This window comes from Pieris napi, chromosome 21, assembly GCF_905475465.1.
Source record: "Pieris napi chromosome 21, ilPieNapi1.2, whole genome shotgun sequence".
NCBI classification, from domain to species: Eukaryota; Metazoa; Arthropoda; class Insecta; order Lepidoptera; family Pieridae; genus Pieris; species Pieris napi.
The window spans coordinates 6,969,590-6,993,376 of record NC_062254.1 but is presented as its reverse complement, the minus strand read 5'-3'; the positions used below and the strand labels follow the sequence as shown (position 1 = coordinate 6,993,376).

Genomic DNA, 23,787 nt, shown 5'->3' with positions numbered 1-23,787 from the left:
GCGAAAGGAAGATTACTTGTTAATTTCATCTATTAAACAAATACATAATATAATTTAAATAAACTTCAAGAATATTATAGTCACGACGTTGCGATTATATGTCTGTTGGTTTGATTGGTAAACTATACATTAAGAGGGAATTACGACGCATCTTACGTAATTATTTACACTTGCCCATCGCGGTTTACAGTTGCTATGACACTTCTTCTAGAACAATCCTATTCTTTTCAACGTTAGCCACTAATACTACTTTTATCCACAAGCAAGCCTATACACACTACACCAAAAGTCATTATTTTCGATTCCATGTTTAAGTATGAAAAGTTTAATTCTAACTTACATTCGCAATCTGCGAGCAGTGGACTTATGTGAATTTAATATTGACTCGAAAAGGAAAACATCATGAGGAAACTCATATGATCATCTTGCCTATGAGAAAAAAAACAAATGACTACGAAATATAATAAATCCCAGGCTCAGACGGTTGTAGCGCAACTGGTTCTTTCTATCTTATTTTTAAAAGTTAAATTATATGATTTAGAGTAGTAAACTTTGAAAAGAGCCTTACTTAGCCTGTGTTGAGGGTGTACATCTTAATCGGTGTGCACTCATAGCAATTAAACTCGTCAGCTAAAGAAATCCGGCATTTGACGCCCACAAGGAACAGATGTTTGATACGCAATTATAAAGAGAGAAACGCGAGGGCAAGGGCCATTGTAGTGCGCATGTTTTTAAGTTCGAAGATAGCATGAATAGTGAAATCCAGTATAATTTCCCTTTTTAAAGAACTTTGAAGCTCGGTTGATGACCAGACAGAGGAAAGCTACCTAGTGCCATAAACGGCTTCAACCATTTCTGGTTTTGGTGTCTTGGTATGTTACTTCATATCATGAATATGCATTACGCAAGAGGATTTTTATACATAATTTAAATAACAATTATAATGCTCTTATAAACGCCAGATTATTAGACTAACTTTTTAGGTATATATTACCTAGTACAGAAGTTGGATAAAATGGTCTAAAGCGCTCGTCTACCAGTGTAATGTCAAATTATTTTCTTTTAAATGCAAGATATGTGCAATGACCAATTTCACGAGGTTTTTTCTCAAATTATACAGGCTCAATTAATCTCAATAAAATTATGTAAATAAACAGTATCGAAGCAATGTCGAGGTATATATTTTTATTGCCTAATTATCTCGCAGCATAGATTTCGCGAGAACTTACTAATTTAAACGCTTTCGATATTAAATACCATTCGAACGGCTTTCAGTGTCCCAAAAACCTAATTAGACTTAGACTATCGATTCATTTATAAATCATAAGTTTTTTAAATATTTTAGAACATAGTAAAGTCGCAGTAAAGTACGGCGTCATTGCAAATGGCGTCATTCTTTGTTCGTCACATGTATCTATCATTTAAATGTATATGAAATGTAACTAATTCCTTTCTTAAGTCAAAAATCATTGTTATTTATTATGATAAATTGTAAATCAAACACTTCAACTCTAGCTAATTCATCTGTCATGATTGTCAATAGTTATATTACATTGTTAATCTGTGACTTCTGGCTGTCAAAACTCTTTTGTAAACACTATTCGATTTACAATAAATTTTAAATGGTTAATGTAAATAGCTTCTTGTATGTACGAGGTCAACGTTTGGATTTTGGTTAACATCTAATATCCATGAAACTGTATCATTTAGTGTAAAATTCGAGGATGTACAGCACCTGGTCCGTCGACTTTAAAAAAGAACAAGACTGTCAATGACGCTTTTAGTCTAAGTCTAGACTAGAGACACGCTTATCAATTGTCACTGATTTAGTTTATGTATAAGTTTAATAATTGTATTACTTTCCTATTGTTCAGCTCTTTCTTTTGTATATTAAAAATCATAAATAAATCACCTATAGACACACAATACAGGATATCCGCTTATACATTAATCTATGACCATTCATAGACTGCATTTATAATACAGAAAAACTGAGATACATCCAGTTAGCCACACCTTAACACTTTCTCTTAACCAATCCCTTAAAGGTAATACGTATTTTAGGATTCATACAAGTGCATTACATATGAGCAACTTTCTCAAAATATAACTTACGAGTTTTCACTTATTGAATTGTTATTATATTCCATACATCCAAGATAATTTTGTTTGATTGTATTGCAGCTTTCACGACGCAATATTCTTGTAATAAACACATAATAAGTACATTAACTATGAACCCCAAGGCTAATTCCGTATAAGTTGTACACGTTCAAAAAATTTCTAGTAAAGTATAATTATTGCCGATTACATTCAAATTGAAAGGTGATTACAGATGATGGTGTAAATAATAATAATTTATTATTTAATAACCAACCAACTAAGTACACAATTAAATGTACTTGAATTACAATATATTTGTGTACTTAAAAACTGGTATTACTAACAACAATATTACTGGTATTTTTTGAAAAAAAAAGAAGCATATTAATGAAAACAAAGTCGATGACAAAGCATGTGTTTTGGTCGTATTCCATGTGAATCGCGGATAAAAAGCAGTGGATGTTGTCAATATTATTTTGACTGGTTTTATATAAATATTTGATATCCTCAATTAAAACTCGTTTTGTCCGATGTTCGTGACATTGAAAGAGCATCCGGATCAGTGACAGTGAAATTAGAGGGAAATATTAATACCGAATTTAAAATCTGTTCGTTTCATTTATACTCGTATTAATTATTAAATGCGCCAAAACTTTAATAAACTGTTTTAAAAAAAGCTTAACCGTCGTTTTCTTTAAGAACAATTAAACATAATAATATAATTGTGTGCATAATGCATATATGTATTATAAGAAATGTCATTTTGTAATATGACAGTTCATGTTTCAATGACGGATGTAATGAACATCAAATAGATGCGACGCTACTTCAAATCTTTGACACGCTTTTCTAGAAAATGAAGGGAAACCATTCACTCGGTGTTTGAGATTTATTAATCGTGCATAATTAATTTTAATGAATCGATTAAAAATGAAACTTTTTAAGAATTTGTCTACGATCTTCGTTTCGTGTGAATTACGGCCTTGATTGACAAGTAGCTATACCGGCGATGAAACATAAAACTGTCTGGCAAAATGTGGTTTGTCTATACATAGGTTTGATATTATATACTAAAAACTAACAGCCATATTCGACTCGTCCATTAAAGACAGAAACTGGTGTATCCAAATAAAAAATTGAATAGTATTTTAATAATTATACGTAGTTATATATATAGTTAAGTTAATATATATGGTAGTTTAGTAACAAAACGAAGTTGCCGGACATATATAACAAAGTTAAGACAGTAAAAGATTTCATTAGCTTTCTTAGATGTTTGGTGAACTAATTTAACATTAAATCTTTACTAAATGCCTGAAATAGACTCCAAGTATGGGCTATAGTTTTTCTTTCTCACCTTTCGGTTGTACAATTAAATACCTTTTTTTCCCAAAAATGTACATTTAAATACCTTTCATTTGTTTCAATAACATAATTTAAACACATCTTTTGCAACCGATTTCAAATATTAAATCATATTTGGTTATGAAACAAAATTACATTTTAATATGCCACAAATGTTGACATGAGGTAGGCAGTTTAATGAGGTTGCAATTTGCGTTTCGCTGATAGAAAATTGTTGTCCGGTTGTCATCAAGGTCACACTAGTTATATTTTCTAACATTCAGGTAATGAACAAACTCTGATTTATATTATGTACTTTCAACGTGTCTTAGTAATGAAATACAGAAATGCAATGCTCTCAATCATGTTTGATTAGGTTTCAATAGACTTTCACTTTAGCTTAACTAAATGAGACTGTTTTTAATTTTGAACCCCGTAAACCTTGACAAATTATACGTGTACCCCTTTGTCATGCATCAATCCTTGCAGGCAAAAGCCTGTTAGCCCGGTAGCTCATGTCTGAGCATGGTGGTCAAAAAGGAAACATCTAGAGTAGCCAATCTGATCCACGGGTTTCTGTCCAGTACCTCTCTAATTACAGTGTACAGTTTTGATGACGATGAGTCTTTCACTTGATCGGTCAATCTGGTTGATGAACGGGCACGCGATCCATTGCCTTCTGTGTTACTAACCACGATCAGTTTCGCCAAGTTCTCATCGCCTCTGCGCATTGTATGGCTGACATAATTCGTTGTCGGCATATGGTACACAGGCGGGTCCGTATGCCGAGTTGGGTCATGATCGATGTAGTAGTGCACTTCGCTTTATAATATATCGAATATAAATACATGACAGCTATGAAAATAACAGATAATGTTTAAAATATTACCTTCGGGCATACTAAGAACATTCTGCGTTTATGACATAATATTTATTTCGTACTGTAAAAGAAAACGGAAGGTCGCCGGCAAGTCCCCATTAGGGTGCTTCTCAGTATAGAAATGAATGCTTTACGTTTCCGAATTGTGAATAAAAGTAAAAACAGAAAGCGGATGTCATAACCGGTCCAATAAGCTTTCCATTGCATTCAAAATAATTTTTGTCGTCTGATGCAATTCAGAAAGTTTAACATTTTTAATTCGGCTCAACCTTAAAGTTATGAAACTGAGAATACCTATGTCGCAACTTACAAACACGTTATTTTTTTAAAGTAAGTAGAATCGTTTAAGACAGAGAGTAGATAATGAATTATATATCATTACGTGAACACCAGTTCCTTTATTCATTCAGTTAAGGTTACAACTCAGAGTCATGCCAAAATTGACATATGTCATAATTAACGTAAGGACTCGATTTTGACATTAATCGTTTATTTAGAAATCCATTCGGAAGCTTAACCGCCGCCCTTTTTTTCGTAAATTACTAGTATTTTTTTTCCTTAATTTTTCTTAATAAATACGACACAGGTCACACGTTTTTTTATTAACCTTAAAAATGACTTAATATCACTTAAGAATTATTTTTAGTACGCAAGCTTTCTTTGAAAAATATTACTCGCAACAATGTAATACAGGTGGAAATGCTGCCAGCATTAAAGGTACACTGTAAGTATTTATCAATTTTTACTTATTTTTATTACTATAAAGATTAAGAATGCTGTATATGAAGTGAATGTTTATCTAAATATTGTGATGATATTGATAGAGATTTCTCAATGTACAAGAGGTTTATCAATTAGGATTTTAGTAAAAAATATATATTAAATACTCACCAAGAAGAAGCCAGAAGATTGAAGAGCCTGGCGTTGGAGCAAAGCACTTCACTTAGTCTATGGTTTATTCGAATCGGCACTCGATTAGTTGATTTCACAATGAAAGCATTTCGATATATCGAATACTCGTAAGTTTCGTTCGATTACGTGATCACAGTCACTGATCGCACCTCACTATCTGCAAAAGAAACGATTTACGTTTAAAATGTATCATTTTATAATATAAAAATATGACTTTAGAATCTACACTAGTACTATAAGTTCGTGGCTTTTATTCATTATTTCTAAGTAACAATATCTATGTAATATATTTAATCACTATTTAAATTAAATCCTCCGAAATCTGTAACTCAAACAGATATTGCAATTGATTTGACAGTTAACCTCTTTTAACAAACACTTTTTTGGTTTTATCAGTTATTTTTTTTTTAAATTGCCCGTTAGTTCAAATCAATCATTTCTTTACATTGATATATATATATTTCATTGTATTAAGAATGTAATAAAATATTTTTAAGTAAAAACGATTTATTTCAAACATCTGAAAAGCTTCAAGGTAATCTAATGTTCGTGACTTGTTACTTATAAGTTGTTAACCGTGTACTGACTTCATTAACAGTAATGTTAAAGCATACAAGAATTGTTATTATTTAGCTTATAAGGATCAAAAATACCTTAACGATAACTAAAGGCCGATTTACATTATCTTAGTGTTTAGGAGAGTGCTTTAGTACAACTTGAAAGGCAAGTTCTTTAGCGTAGCGTTTACTAAAGCAAGTAGCGTTTACATGTTTCAACTAGAGTACTATCCTAAAGCACTCTCCTAAACACTAAGATAATGTAAATCGGCCTTAAGGCAAGAAGTCGATGCTTGCCTTAGTTGGTAACGCGGAGATTCTAAGTTTGACAAGTACAAAAATATTTATTTTTACGTACGTAAACTGTTTATCTAGGATGACGTATTAAGTACATATATAATTAACTTTTATATGTTAAGCTTCTAAGCGTGTTTTATATATCCGTTGCACATCATCGTGTTGCAAGCTTTATAAATATTATCCTTAAGACAACAAACATGTACAAATAAAGAAAAATTGCGTAAATGCTTTAATCACTCGGTGTAGTTGCTTTGTGGGAAAAAACAAAGGTCGATCACTGTGCTTTGTTATTGTCTTAGTTTGTGTTTAATTAAACCAAGTTCACTAGAGCAAAGATTTTAAAGGTTGCAGTTTTGCAATACGTAAAACTCCGTGCATTGTATTTAAGAAACATTCATGAAAAATTAACAAAATCAAACTGAAATTGTAATACTCGTAATTTATAAGATTTTACTTTGTTTTTTCATTTGTTTAAATCATCTGATGTTTAACATGTACGTAATGTTTATTAAAAAAAATATCCTATCTATTAAATTTTTCATCTTAATTAGTCACTTTTTTTTAGTTCATGAATTCCTTTATATGCTAACTTAATCAAGCCTCATCATAATGTTTAGCTGTTTCCTAGTGGCTTCATCTCTTAGGTTGTACGTTCGAACCCAGACTGTGCACCAAAGGACTTTCTATTACATTTCATTTTTTTCTGCGCATTTTAACGTTTGCTCACGCCGTCATGGAAAAACTACGTGAGAAAACTTTAGACCAAAAAGATGACGGCGTGTGTCAGGCACAGAAGGCTGATCAATATCTCGTCTATTAAGAAACATTAAATGATCACGAAACAGATTTCAATATAACGTCGCCAGTATGTTGTAGACTTTTTTTATTAAGAGCCATTTAATACATTTATATTAAATAGAGATATATTTTTCCGCATATCTGAGGTAATTGTAAAACTTATAGCCAAGGCTTAATCTAGATTATATTTCCTAGGTTTTGAGGACCTTTGCGGTCAAGAAAATCCTTGTTTGGGATATTTAATAGTTTTATCATGAACATCAAAATACTTTCCTTATGCTATTTATATTAAAATTAATTAATTATATTATTAAAAAATATGACTCAATATATAGCTAGGCACTCTATGGCTATATATTGAGTCATATTTTTGACTTTCTTCAACAATTATAGTTTTATTTATAATTTTACGCACAACTTTGACAAATTACATACATAAATCACTCTATGTGGAACTCCTTGCAGTTGTTTTTGAGTTTTTTTGAGAACAGGCAGACTAATGCGAAGGAGAACTTTGTTTTATAAAATGTAGTGATATCAGAAAGAAACATTTTGACATCAATATACATAATAATGACGGTTTTAATGCCATCATTCGGAAAATGGCGGCATCCTTGATGCATAGTGTACCAATGGTTTCCTGAATGCCCCACTATAGAAGTTTTTTGTTTTGTTTACTAACCAATACTAATATACCTATGGCGAAGACCGTATTGTTACTAACTCTAAATAATAGGTAGGTATATATAACATTTTCTTAATTATTCTCTCTCGGGCACTACAAAAACAGTCGTACAGATTTGTGACTACCGAATTCAACACTGATAAATAATTTAATTTGAGTCTTACGACCAGTCTAAATTCGTAAAATGTTGTGAATAATGTAAATAATTACTCAGATGTTTTGCGTTTGGAAACTATATCGCATTGCATTGTATGACATTGATCGGACTCGCATACAATTTATGTTAAAACTATTTTTATCTTTTATATATTTGGGCCGTGGGGTTCAAGTGTACAGGCGCTAATTAAAGGTAGATAATACCGGTGACTCCAGAACTGGTGCTTTCCTCGCTCAAGGAATAGGTATCGCAATAGAGCGAGGAAATGCTGCCAGCATTAAAGTTACACTGCCACAGGGATCAAAATTTTTCAATGTTTTATCAATTTTTTTATTATTATATGTATATTTGTGTATATTGTGAGTGGAAATATTTTTTTATCAATACGACATGTTTTTCAAAAATCGATTCAATATTTGTAATAACTTTGTATTTTTTGATAAATCTTTGGTCTCTGGAGCATCTGGCTTTCATCTCTCTTCCGTATAAAATATGGTTACGAAAGCTGTGAACATGGGTAATTTTAAAACTACGTAATTCTATTCCGATGAGCAATATAAATGTCAAACGCTGTTGACCTCGACTACCGATTACCAAAATTTACGTAACACGTTACGTATGGGTTATATGATAGATGTATGTTAAACTAATAGAAAATACATGATTTTCTGAGGACGTAAGAGTTATCACATGTCTCATGATTCGGCAATAAAGAGATTGCAAGCTTTCGTAGGAGCAGGCACTGCATAGGAGGCGTTGAGCTGCGAAACAATTGAGCCATTCAACATTGTTTATACTACACAATATAGTAACTAAAAAATGCCAGAAATGCCGAGTTATTTATTATTTCTCTGAAAGTCGAGTTGTGCTCGCCTTACCTCCATATATATAAATTATACTATTTTACAATTTGCTTTACAATTATCAGAAGTTTTAAGTAAAAAAAAAGTGTGTGCGTAGAAAGTACACATATCAGAAGTGAAACTTCTTTGGCAAACTTATTTTTAAGTCTTGTTCATATTAAAACAAATCTATAACTAAAAATCTAAAAGGAAGATATGTTAGTAATTTAATGAATTTAATTGTCATTAAAATATTAAAAGTGTCGAAAATTAATACACACTACTAATACATTTAAATTTTTAAATTTAATTCTTCGATTATAAAAACACGTGGCATTTTAATTTACAATTCGAGATTTCAATAAATTTAAAACATAAAATACTAATATTTCATTAATTCTCTTTATGAAATTTTAATTTTGAAAATATAAATTCTATAAGGTAATTCAGAAAGGAAAAACTAGAACCTATATAAAGGTTATTTTTCTATTTTTCAGAAATATTATCGAATTTGCTCTAAGCAAGCGTAACTAGATTGCGTAAAGCAATAAAGAGCTTATTTAATTGCTAATGTAGTGAGCATTACATGTGTAGTGCATTTATAATTAATTACTAGTGTCCTCGTGTACATGCATAAGTACTCATAGACTAAACATGCCTACTCTATCATACAGTATACTCTACGCCACTTGACACATATCAAGAGTCAACTGTCATAATAATTATGGAACCGTGATCGATTATAATGCAAATTGCAGGTTATTATGAAACTTGTCTAAGTAGCTAAGTTTTAAATATAGCAATTCAAATAAAATATATTTAATTTAGGAATTGCCCTGCCTTTTGTATTTTACATCGCACTTTGTTCGGAACAATCTGAAAGTCAGTATTAACTTGAGATTATCCCCCATATTAAAAACCAAAAACCTTTTTAGGTCTGGGCCTCAGTTTCTGTATGTTTTATGATCATTTGTCTATCTAATAGGCAAGTATGTGATGTGTGTAAAAAAAATATAAAATCATTGGCGCTACAACCTCTTTAGTTTTCTGAATCTGTTTCATTATCATTTTTAAATCTAATAGGCAAGTAGGTGATCAGCTTCCAGTACATGACACACGCCGTCGACTTTTTTTTGTGTCTAAGATATGTCGGTGTCCTCACGATGTTTTCCTTCACGTTCGAGCGAATATTATATACGCACATAGAAAAAAAGTCCATTGGTGCACAGCCGGGGATCGAACCTACGACCTCAGGGATGAGAGTCGTACGCTGAAGCCACTAGGCCAACACTGCACAAGTGAGGTGATGTGTGTGGCTTTAAAAAACACAGATGAAAAATCAAATGGTTCCTCAAGTTTGACAGTTATTTTTAATCTATGCGCATTGCTTTATTATACAAATATTTTTCATCCTTACAAAGTGTGTGCACAACATACGTTTTAGCACAATCATGTCTAAACAAATATTGGGTTACCAGCTCGTTGAAAACAGGTTGTATTAATACCGTGTAACATAGAAGCCATTAACTCTGTGGAATTTATGTGAAAATTATTTGAGAAGATGTATATCGCTAACAAATAGCGAATAAATGTGATTAAGTAATATAAGATTGATGACTATTTTTCATGAGTTTTGTTTTATTTTTGAAATAGGACTTTCTAACATCCGCGACGACGCCAACATCGTCCAATTTAGACGACTCATTGGTCTAGTGGTTACTACCCCTTGACTGCGAATCCATGGGTCCCGGGTTCGATCCCCGGCTGAGACGAACATCGATGTGATGAGCATTTGGTGTTGTGCATAGGTCTTGGGTGTTTAAATATGTATTTATATGTCTATCTATCTATAATATGTATGTATATCCGTTGCCTAGTACCCATAACACAAGCTTCATCAGCTTATCATGGGATTAGGTCAATTGGTGTGAATCGTCTTAAAAAAAATTTCATAAAATGCAACAGGATATTGATTGGGACATATGTACCGAATGGTAGACTGAACTCATAACCTGGTTGCTAGAAAAAACCGGGTATACCGAGGCTGCGTTGGTGGGATGGAGTTGTTAAGGACCTCGAAACAATAGGTGTTCGAAGTCGGACGCAAGAAGTACGAAATCAATTGCGATGGCGGAATATACTTGAGGAGGTTTAGGCCCATAAGGGACTGTCTAGTCATTGAAGATAATGATGATGATGAATTAGGATAATGATAATCAAAATGTTTAATATTAAATTAAGATATAATACGTATTCTTCCACGCAAATTGTATTCATTTTTTGTATATTTATACTATTTAGAATTACTTTAAAAAGCATTATGCGTTTTTTGACGTGATAACGTCTTTAAAATCGTTTTAGTCGGGTGACATGTTCAGAAACTTGTGTCACACCAAAACCTCACGAGCGCGATCGCAGGTATAACGAGAGAGAGACGGACCGATGTCCCGTCTCATCTCGAGCGCTGCCAGTCATTCCGTGAAACTTGTCACGCGGAATCCTCACGAGCGGAGGCTGGCATAGCGTTCGAGTGAGTGGACCGATCTTCCGTCTCTCTCACTCTAGCACTCTGGCATACAAACGAATGGAGATTTTCTCGTGCGGTTGTATAAATGTATAAAAGTATGTTTGTATGAATGTATGTATGAAGAAAAATGTATATCATAGTCGAATAAGTAAACTTGTAATTTTACACCCGAAATTTATCATCAAAAGTGTGAATAAAACGATAGATGTAATTTAAAATTTGAAAAAATTGTTATCTTCATTAATTCCTTACTTCCCAAAAACTTATATCACCAATAAGACGTTATCACGTAAACATCTCGATCGTAAACCTAGGTACTTTACAAACAACCAATATTTTTTTTATAACACATATTTATTAAATATAGGTTTCAATATGTAGGTACTCGTACATAAGTTATTTACAGAGTCGTATCAAATTATTATTTATTTGATCCCCTGAAGGATGGGACGGGCTTAGGATGGTACTTCTATCAAAACGTTAGCCCCGTCTCACCTCACTGGGACAAGCATGAAAAGTGGCGCAGCCGTGGCTCAAATATAAGAGTCTTTACTCCAACTTTGATTTTATTCCCTTTGGAGTAGACTCAAGAGTCTACTTCCCTTGGGACGTGAGGTTCAAGTTCAGAGGCGCTAATTAAAGATTTAAGCTGGCACTTGGAAGATAGTACCCAGAGCTAATGCTTTCCTCGCTCAACGAATAAGTATCGCAATACAGCGTTGGAAAACAGGAAATGTTAGCATTTTAGCTACACGGACCAAACTTTTTAAATTTGTTTTAATTTTCTATTTATCCGTTTTTAATTATTGTTTTTACTATGTAGGTATTGGTGTGTCATGAGCTTATTTCGAATTGACACATTTAGGCAGCAAATCGTTAAATTTTTTCAATTTACCTATTACCAATTAGGACGGTAACGCAAAAAATATATTTGGCAATTGGAAGGCAATTCATTAGAGTAGTAAATGGTGCCTGACTGGTGTTTGTGTCCGAAATAACTCTTGAAAGTAAGTGGCGGTTGTCGACCGGTCGCGCGAAGGCCAACCGCCGTGCGCTTTGTCTAATGGCATAGCAAGTCATATGCGCCAGCGGGTAACACGGGAGTAAAACAAATTGGGATTAATCAACTGTATGATTGTCTTGATATGTACAGATTAATAAGGGAACCGCGAATATATTAAATATAATAGTGTGTAAGATTTAGATTAGAGAAACTACGTTTGTAAGATTCGTTCATAGATGGCGTGGAATCTAATGGCAAATTTTGATGATTTTTTAGAATTATCATCCCCTTTTAAACCTGGTTTTAAATTGATGTCAGGTAAAGATATCTAATATGATATGGAGCTTGGAAGAAAATACCTGACATAATGGTATAAAGAGGGCAGTTTTGGCCTAGTGGATTCAACGTGTGACTCTCATCCCTGAGCTGTGCACTAATGGTCTTTATTTTTAAATGCAGATTTAACTTTTGCGCGAACTGTCAAGGAAAACACCGTGAGGAAACCGGCTTGCCTTAGACCCAAAAACCCGACGGCGTGTGTCAGGAACATGAAACTGATCAGACTTGTCTATTAGATTGACAAATGATCATGAAACAGATACAGAATTCTGAAGGTCAGACCTGAAAGGTTGTAGTGCTACTGATTTAATGGTATCAAAAAAATTGATTACTTAATGATAGTTATAGAAGAAAGAGCCGGAACATATAATACCAATATATATATTATAGTATTTAAAAAATATGTAATACATTTTAAAAATCTAAACGTTCTATGGACAGTGGATGATAGTCTATCAAAATTGATATATGCATGTTTGCTATCTAGATAAGAAAAATTTAAAATCGGCCAAGGCCGTCAATGACTTTGACAGCTGTGTGGTCAAGTCTCTTCCGACATTAAAATAGAACGAGTTTTTTATGTTGTCAGGTTGAATTCATCGGACCGTTACGATAAATTTGAATTAAAATTATTATATAACTACCATCTATGCCAGATCTCCTAATATTTTGTTCATATAAAAAAATATTAACGGTAAAGACAAATATTCTACAAAGATTATTAAACATCTCATAAGACCTTACAGGTGCAACGTTGCCATGGTAACGGTAAAATTCGAAATTTGAAAATGGAATCCGTCGCTTATCTCACATCACTAAGACCACAACAAAAGGTGCAGAAATGTTGCAGTAAAAACGCATACTGCACCACTCCTTCCATCGACGTGCGTATTACCTGTCCCGCTCATTCCTAAACAATACCTTCTCTTTCTATCAAAGGAACTTTCCGAATACAGATCGTTCACTCTACGTTCAACCAATAGTGATTACGTTATTAGTATTGTTTTTCAACTTTTAATATAGACATAATTTAAATGTTCCATAATCATAATACCATTAGAAAATCGTAGCTGACTACTAAAATTGTGTCTCTCCTAGTGCCTATGCATTTGTTTCATTCTGATAAAAGATTTTTTAGTAGGGTCAGGTGAGGTCAAGAGGCCAAAACAACCAACTATTAAGTACATTATTGTTTATCTAGCTGTTTATATAAATATAACTGAATCATATACCTCAATAGTGAAGGCAGTTTTGTAAAACACGTTTTGGTTAGACCGTTTTTTCTCTCATCTTCGACTCAACACGGAAAAGTATATACATTTCGGGTTAATATATCGCTAACCTATGACACTGGTGACGTGGCTTTTCATTGGTAAAATCATTTTTAAAATCGTTTCAGTCGACCTAGAGATTTATAATAATTTAATACTATAAATATAATTAACATACAGACATAAGATAGATGAAATGGGGATGGACGGGTCATATACTACGGAGCCCCTATAAATAATGGAGCAAAATATTGACGGAATGGTCTAGAGACGGAAAACGAAGAAGAAACTGACAACGTAAAAGTCGAACTCGAATTAACAGCAGACTACAACTGGAGAAGAGTCGCAAAGGGTAGAGAACATTGGAAATGGTTAGGCCTTTAAAAAGAAGCACACCGAACTCTGAGATATACTGAAGTGAAAAGATATTAGACTCATAGTCAAAGACAACATCACATAGTTTCGGAATATAAAGGCTTAAATTGTTATTATTATTGAAGTTATACTTTGGCGCGTTAGGGAAAGATGAGGGTAACTTTTTACGATGCGTGCGCACACCGTCACAAAAACCCGACACTCAGACACCGTTACAAAAAACCGACACTCTGAAGTTAGCATAGTCAAAATTTTAAAATAAAAAATGACAATTTCTTTAATTATGTCGAAATAATTTTATTGTGCTATTTAAATAAACTTTATTTAACTAGCATTATGCGTTATAATAAAACTTTCAATGTATTAAATACCATTTTTCTATTGTTTGTGTCATAGTCTATTGTACAAATGTAGAATAAGGCGAAAGATAAAAATTGTAAAAATATTTTTATCTTGTTACGCCAAAGAAGTAAAACTTCTAATGCGTGTACACACACACACAAGTTTTTATATTATTGTTATTTTACATATATTAAACTTTGTAACAGCATACGATATATATAATATATTTAAAAGTGAATGTTAAGTTGTCAAGTATTTATTATGTCGATACAGGAACTCGAGAGGGTGAGTCACGAGCTTTTAACCGACGCACATACTGATCTATTGTTTTAAATACCCATTCATTTCAGATTTATTGAATTTTTTCCTATAATAATTTATTGCTACGTATATTAAACTTCGTTATATAAACTAATTTTACGCTTGCATACATAAATTTGGATCTCTTTCATTTATTTATTATTACGACATTATCACGCTTAAAAATATTCTTTATTGAGTAATGTTATGGAAATATTACCTACTGTAAAGTACGAGAGGTGGACAATTTTAAAAATAAAAATTCATTATTATTAGTAAATATTAAAAAAAAATATTATACAATTAATTCGTAGCAGTATATAAACGTTTTTGTTCGTATATATTTACTTTTCCAAATATATGTTTTATACATAATAACAGAATCTTAAAAGCGCTAATGTTTTTAGAACATTTATATGAAGATTTCCATTCGAACTTTGCCGATTTAAATATAGAAAAAATGTCAATGTAACGAAAATTCTGTTGTATCCGAGATTAGAAGGTCGAACGAAACCCGTTTGTATTTGATCCTTCTTGGAATTGGCAAATTTTTCATTGAATTTTTATTCTTCGATTAGATACGAATAACGAAAAAAATTTAAAAGAATCTTGAAGAACAAGCGTTTTACTGACAGAAGAGTAATAGGACGTGATCAACATATTTTCTAAGAAAAAACAGGTAACTTAAAATTTCGTTGAAGATGTTCCGTTCAAAAATAATTATTTTTAACTTCTTTTTTCATGAAAGCAAAGACTATATTATGTTATGATGACATATAGTCTAGTTCTATGAAACGGAAGGAAAAAAAAACATGATTTTCAGTATTTTCCTAGTAGTCGGATTATTTTTCTTTCTACACATATACATATATCTTAATTTTAAAGATCTGTACAAATACATACCAATGCTACTTAATGTTATATACCTACACGGAAACAATGTAACACACTTCATTTAAGTCTTTGGTTATATATTTTATTATATGTATAGATTTCTATAGCCCACAGTGAAATAACAATATAATCGTATATTTATGTAATATGTCGTAAATACATTGCAGATATTAATTAATATAAACCCAGGCGACAGCACAATAAATTATCATAAAATAATTTATGTAAACGTAATTACTGTGCAATAGTTTAAATATTAATAAAAATACTTAGTTGATTCTTTAGAGGACATGGAATAAATGTAATTCATGTGATCTTGTTTTGTAGTTGAATTTATAATATTGTTGGTATTGACCTGATCGGCTCAAGTGTGGGGTCGGCAAGGAGAGCTCTGACATCTGAATTCTTTAGTGAAATAAGTCACTGCCCTGAATATTCCTCAACTAATTTATTTTGTTTATTCTTTATACCAGTTAGCCTGGATTAAAATGATTTTATTTGTATCAATTCATCTAATTATTAAATACTTGTTTATATGTAAAAAAAAATATTGCCAAAGTTGTTTATATTTGGTACTTAATTTAGTTATAAGCTGTAAATATTCTTAATAAATAAAAAAACCTTAAGGCTGATTTTATATCATAAAAAATATTAGAAACATACATATATAAATCGGGTTTGGAAAATCTTTAATTCCATGCACCAGTGGTAAATATATATTACCGTTAATATTTTTTTTTGAGTTCTAGTATTGTGTCTAATATACTATTTATAAATTTCAAGAATATTGAGATAGCAAAAGACAGAAATAAAAATATTTCAAAACGAACGTAGAGCGCTCCTATTTTTGAAATTTTTACATTTATTGTTTAAAAGTAAACGAAAATATGGATTGATTTTGTATATTTTCATAAATTAACATTGAATTATAATAATAATTAAAATTATAAATTGTATCTATTAATTCCGTTTATTACGCAATAAAAATCTTTTACCAAATAGTTTTCAGTAAATTGGCCAACAAGACTGCAATCTTTGTCAATTGAATTGATAATTGAAAAGTCAGTGAAAACGTGACGATTCTATGTTTCGTTATCGTTTAATTAGGTAATATTATATAAATTATCTAATAAATGCAAAACAAAGAACGCATTTTACATACAATCTCAGCCGACGACTTCTGTTGTCTAGTAGTAATATGCCTTGGTTGCTTTAAAACAAAAATATTGGGATCTTTATTGGGATACAATTTCAATGGAATTTTCAATTCACAACAGACAATTTTGTATGCTTGAAATAGCTTGAAAAGTAGCATCCTTTATCTATTATTTCAGAATAATGTAGTTAAAGTAATCACTAATCAGATAGAAATAAATATATAATTGATCTCATATACACGATAGAAATAAAACACGAAAATTACATTATCACACCAAATAAGGTTAATTAAAAACGGATTACAAGATTATGTCTATTGTAGCATTAAATCTTGATTTGGTTTCTCTTTATCCTAGTTTCACGGAACTCTCAAATTTAGGGCTTCCTTATTTATATCTCTTCTAACATGAAAAAAAAACATACATTTTTCATAGGCTTTGAGAGTTTCTTATTTCGGGTTATGCTTATATATTGTCTGGTCTACATAACTTAGTTGCAACAAAACTATAAAGTGAAGGGATCACTAAGGATTTTTTATAAGGATAAACTTCCTGTCACGATTTTATAATCAACGGAGTCGCTTTTTAAAATAAAAAGCGGAATAAAGTGAACCCAAGAGTATAAAAACCAGAAGATGAGTTTTTACAACCGCCAAATTCGGTATAATTTCTTGATTATAACCCATAACCATTATTTAAAATGATCCTTAATATTTGAACTCAAAAACTATTAACCCAAAGCTCGTTGAACTCTTTTATTAAGAAGATTGACTTAACATCGAACAGATAATTTATATCTAAATTGACTATTTTTTTGTATCGAAACGGAACTCCTTTGTACAAAACAGCGAAATAAAACAAAATCATAACCTCGAAATCGTCTAAAGAAGCCCGGTTTTAAAACGCAGTGTTTATGCAAGAACAGTTGAACGTCCTGTTGAGCCCTCAGGAACCGGAACAAAAGGGATGTATGTGACAAAAGAAAAATAATACAACCAACCTGTTTACGTAAGTAACACTTGCACAAAATCCAATTTTGTTCCACTGGCACTTAAACAAAGTATTGGAACGCAAAATTCGGTTAGACGTTTGAATTTCGAAGCGGTTAGGTCCGCGGCGCGCGCACGAGTGGCGCCCGGTCACGTGCACCGGCCGAACGGCCACCTGTAACCCTGTCGAGTTGGAAAGGTAATACGTCATAGTCTTACCTCTTCCCGTTCTTTGTTCCTCTGAATCCTTATGACGGGACCCAACGTCTTAAGATAATTTTGATTCGATAAAAAATTGTTTCAATAATACATAATTGAAAATAATTACATTTTATATTGGCACAAAAGAAGTGATTCTAGTATTTAATGTATTCAAATGTTTTCTCGATGAAATCAAGAAGAAAACTGAGACGACGGCGTGTGAAAAATATTTAAATTATCGGAATTAATTATTTCTGGAAATAAACAATGGATTGTAAGAGTAAAATGATCTGGTGTTATTAAAGTAATTATTGCATTTACACAAAAAACAAGGCCACGATATTGATTTAGAAGGAAGGAAGTTGACGTTCACTTTTCAAGATTCTAATTATAAATACGTAGAAAATATTCCTTTGATATTTATTCATTAGGTTTAGCAAAACAGTAATTTCAAATAGAAAGGTTTTATTATAATATTAAACAATTAAACAAAAAATGAAAACAATCGAATTTCATCGTGCATGCAAAGCTGAGTTTTCAATATCAGGGTTATAAAAGTTATTATAAAGATGCAGGTAGCATCTTATATTTAATACTCAGAAAACCCAAGAACACCCTACCGCTGATATGGCAATGCAAGATTTCACACGCTTTCATATAAAAATAATATTTAGTATTTTATTTGAGAGTAGTAGTTTAGTAGTATAGAGATCTCTGTTAAGTCTTGGAAACAGAAGTATCCTTGTTGTCCAAGTTTAATTTTAAGAACAGAAATGACCTGTAACTCTCAATAGCGATTGCGATTGATCCCGACTTCAATTTCAATCCTATCCGCAATCCTAACGTTGCAATATCAGCGCTACAGATATTGAAAGAACTAGATTAAAGTTCTGTCAGACTTATTACTTAGCACTTTCTATTTTTGCTTATAAGTAAATAATTTAACGTCAGTACAATTCTAAATTTAAAAGTATTAAAACCAGGAAGTTTATTATTTATTCCCGTAGCATTGGAGCATAGGTATTTTCTGTGTCTATGATCATTTCATAGAGCAAGTAAACCCGAAAAAAATATAACGGATATGGGGATTATAAGGCAATATTAGATACATAAGTAAGGGTTTATCTAAGCATATTAATGCATTGTAATATCCTATAATTATATTGATTGTAAAGTTACGTTTAGAGCTAGTTTTACGGTAAGAGTCGAGAATTCGATGACTCACATACCTATGTCAAAATAAATTAGCGATTTTATCATAAGCAAGGCATCATGACATCAGCTTACTAAAATAATGATTCCGATTCCTATTATTCAGTTGTTGAGATATCCCCGCTTTGCTTTATTAAAGTAGTACGCCAAGTTTTACTCTTATAGTAATTTGTCATTAACTAAATATTCAGTTAATAATTGGAATCGTATTATAGAGTAGCGAGGCTGATTATTATTCACTCGGTTGATGCAAAACTATCGCAAATTAATTTTAAGGTCATTAAATCTATAAATATTGCCGAGATTGCTTGACGATATAATTTATATAGTTGCGGAAGCATTGATAGATAGGCATGAAGCAACTATGTTTCTCAATAACCTTGGCTCATCGGTAAATTTTGAAATTTTTATTTCCATAAAATATTCTTGTAATATTTCTTTTCACTTACGCTGAAAGCAATACACTATATTATGACTTTCCTATTGTTATTTATGAAAATCGTTTGAGAAGATTGTTTTGGAGCTGAAGAAAATAAAAGCTCCTTTTTTGTTTGAATATAAATATAATATACATACTTCGAGGTACGGCAAGTCCCTCATGTTATAGGCCATATATACGGAGACCGTCAGGGTTTCTTAAGAATAAAATAACTTTTAGTAATCCAAAATGTGATTGTATAATTAATTAAGGAAATGATTTGCGGTGTCCGGTCGGATATAAATATCTCAAATACGACAGGAAGCCTTTTGAAAGTAAATCCTATACGTAAAGAAAGTGAAAAGTTTGATAAGAAATACTACTTTTGCTGTTGTCGGAGATTGGTGTAAAAACGAGTGCTCTTACATTTTATACAATTTAATATGTACTTATCATGAACTCATTCTTAAGCATGTGTATTCTGAAAATGAACATAATATAGAGCTTTACGTATTAATAATGTAGTTATCATAAATTAAATTTAAACAAATGAGTCACGCACATAGTTTTATTGTTTTTGGATCTTTTTCCAGATCATAAAGAAGTCTTAAACAACGCTTTAAAATTTCAAATTAATTCGTAACAGTTCCATTATTTATTTCTAGTCAATAATATAAAACGGACGTTTCATTATGTACATATTAAACGCATTTATTTTTTGACATGTTACAGTAATCAATTAATTCCATAAGGAATGATGTGTATTTTTAATGTTTGTAACGAAGACACTTAGAAACTACTGGACAGATTTCTAAAATTCTTTCACAAATAGGATGCTAAATTACTCCTGAGTAATATAGGTTCTATTTATTACCAAAACGTCCTCACGAGGCTAGGGCACGAGCCCCTAGTTTTAAATACAACTCAATCAGAGGACCCATAAGCAGAATATTGTATCAACGCTCGGTTTTATCGTTTCTATAATAATATCATGATTGTTTTACATTTAAACTCAGTTAAGAATTGTATTTCCATTATATATGAAATAGTTATGGTCTGTTTCACTCGATTGTCGTAAGTGAATTTCCGATAGTGTGATAACATTTTTGTTAGATAAACCTGACTTTTAACTATTGTCCAATTGTTATATATTGTTAGGTGATTCATAATTTATCCGTTTGTTTCTTTACGTAGGTTTATAATCCATATATGCTCCATTGAGGCTTGATACGTATTTGTAATTAGTATGTTACAGGTAGTAAGAATGTGGGTTTTCGTAAATAAATACCAAAATAAAGATGTCAAAATTTTATTGTTTGTGTATTGTGTTATCAGCGAGAGAACTATATCTGTAGAGTACTGACTACTGAGTCATAAATATTGTTAATTACCGTACATATATTCGCGTATATTGACAATATTGTAGAGATACCAACAAAATAACAGATTTTTAAAGAATTTCCACGCAAAGTCACGGCTGTTAGCCAGACATATCATTCGTTATCTCCGCATTCCAAGGCTTACAAACAGAGCGTTGCATCCTTGCTATAGCATTCACATCCTTTCATTGACTCAGGTAGACTCTATTGTGCTTAGATGTTCTGAAGATTTGGGTCACTATTCGCTGACAATTGTTTTTCCTGTTCTACTTCCGATATTAACAATTTCAATATTTTGTTGTAATATGATTTATTAATCGAATATTTTTGTTGGATGTTAATTTTCAGCTAATATACTTATGTTTCATTATATTTATATTATTTATTAACCGTGCAGTTCTTCTTCGAAGTCTTCATCACTGATCGTGCCTGTCTTGTAAGGCCTAACCGATACGACTTGCTACCTCCATGCCGCTTTATTCACAGCTTGTCTCAAGGCATTAGGGATGAAATTACTACTTATATCTTCCAAAACCTATTTATTACACGAAGTAGATACTAATAAATTCTCTCAAATAAACAAAAGCATACGTATTATCATTTTACTTACACGAAATTTTCGAAATTGCATATTTTATAAAAATAATTTTTAAATTATATATTTGAAATAGAAGTAAACCGAGAATGGGCTTTGCTTTTTTTATTTCTTATCTCAGAACTATTATTTTAATGACAACATATTAAGCGAGTTAAAGTAAGTTAGAAATACACTTTTGTCAAAGTCAAAGGGTAGGTATCTCTTATTATTAATTGAAGTTTATAAATTGTAAGACCGTATATTTCTGTACAAGATATTCGACCCAATAACGCTTGTTACGCTCGAGCGCCGCCCCACTTGTTTACCCCTATTTCCTGCCCATATCACGTCTCCTAGCTTGAACCTACTTGTTGTCAGATCACGTTGCTAATCTCAGGTTATAGTGACACTATTCTCAAGCAAATAACGTTTTATGTACTTCCTTCTCCGCAAAACTCAATAAAACCGCACGTTGAATTTTGCTAGATCATTTAAATTTTGGCCTCTTATAACGTAAGTACTATTTGAACTAACTTGTTTAACATACTGTCTGAAATGTATATGAAATATATGTACTTCTATTTTATATCTCGGCAAGGCACATTCTTTAATGTGCCTAAATTTACGCTTACATTGATGTTTTACAAGCCGTAATTATTTTACGAATATTTTCGCTCAATCATGAAGTCGATATATTAAATTCATTTAAACAGAAATATTTTGTATTACTTTAGATTTTAATTTGATGAAACAATGCATTTCTCTTCTATTATGTATATAACGGGTTGACTAAGGCAGGTTGTAAAATCTTTTGTTTTGGTATATGGATGTTTCGAATATTACTACGAAAGGTTTTCAGTTCTGATTTTGATTGAAATATAAGATAATTAATATAAAAATTTAAACATAAATCTTATTTTGTACAAATAATCTCTGTCCTTACGATTTTTTGCGACAGCAGCAACTTTAACGAACCATTGATAAAGGCCGGTGTAACAATGATAATATTTTTTACTGTTGTTTTTTTGCAAAATCGTCTGCTATGAAGATATTTTGTACATATATTGTGTAGCTTAAAGAGGTATCGTTGTTGTTTTAAGTTGGTACAAATCTTCGAAGAATATTTGGCCCAGTTTGCGACGAAGATGGTTAGCGTATTCTATTCTATAAAGTACTTTATAACATCTATGACGACGCCAACATCGTCTAATAAAATGCGGCAGTCTCAAGTGGTTGGGACATGTGCACCGAATGTCGGACGTCAGAATGCCAAGGTTCTTACTGAACTCTCAACCTGGTGGCAAAAGAAAACCCGTGTCAAAGACCTCGAAACAATAGGGGTTCGAACACTTCGAAACTTGATGAACGAGAACCACGAGATAGATTGTGCTGGTAGGTATACCATGAAGATGATGACGTTAGTACTAGTACACTGTACAACCTAATTTATTGTAGTAGAAAAAAAAATTAAAAATCTGTTTTTGTTTATTAGTAGGACGGCAATAATAATATATTACATATTATTAAATAAAGTCCCGCTGCATGGATGCGGCGATAAACATCATACGCTGAAAAGTCCATTATAACAAAGACTATATTTTTTTTGTATTTACTTTGATAATAGATAGTGTGATTCCTGAGGATGCATGGTGCATAATTCATTGTGGTTTTATGTTAATTAACTGAAATATAAATACTACAGTTAAATATATATATGATACGATTGTGTACTCATAATTACATAATATTAACCAAATTTTCTACAATTAAACACCCCATGTCTTAATGAACTGCGTAAATAGTTGAAAAACAAGACAATTAATTACACTCTAGTTACCATCTCGCTGACTTCACAGCGATGACGCACCCATTCAAGGCTCAGAAGAAGCAAAGTTTTTTGTGTTCCATGCTCAATATCAACAACCTCAACTTATATTTTAAATTTTTAAGAAAAACCTGATAAGGATTTAAAGTAATGTTTTTTTTTTTACATTTATTTTCCTAAAATCAGACTGTCAAATATTTGTATTGTGAAAATATTTTAATGCAGACTAGATGGGGCAGAGGGCGTCCACAGTGAGTCTATATATCGCATTCGGTCTTAAGCCTCGTATTTCATCTCACTCCAAGTCTTTTCGGCTCTCTTTGATCTGCAACTGTACTGTGTGCTTGGCACGGCCACGCTACCCCTTTCCTTGCTTGGGTTCCAATCAAGCGCCTGCTTG

General features: G+C 31.8%; 1 protein-coding gene across 1 annotated transcript in view; it reads right to left on the bottom strand.

The window, feature by feature from the left end:
• The window catches only part of LOC125060108 (E3 ubiquitin-protein ligase lubel-like), a 57,875-nt gene extending 39,947 nt beyond the window's left edge, over positions 1 to 17,928 (bottom strand). The window contains exons 1-2 of the mRNA XM_047664824.1: positions 17,787 to 17,928; positions 5,219 to 5,396 (exon numbers count right to left, since the gene is read on the bottom strand). The gene's annotated coding sequence lies outside the window, so the exon portion shown is untranslated. The remainder of the gene's footprint in view (positions 1 to 5,218; positions 5,397 to 17,786) is intronic.
• Positions 17,929 to 23,787: the final 5,859 nt, after the last annotated feature.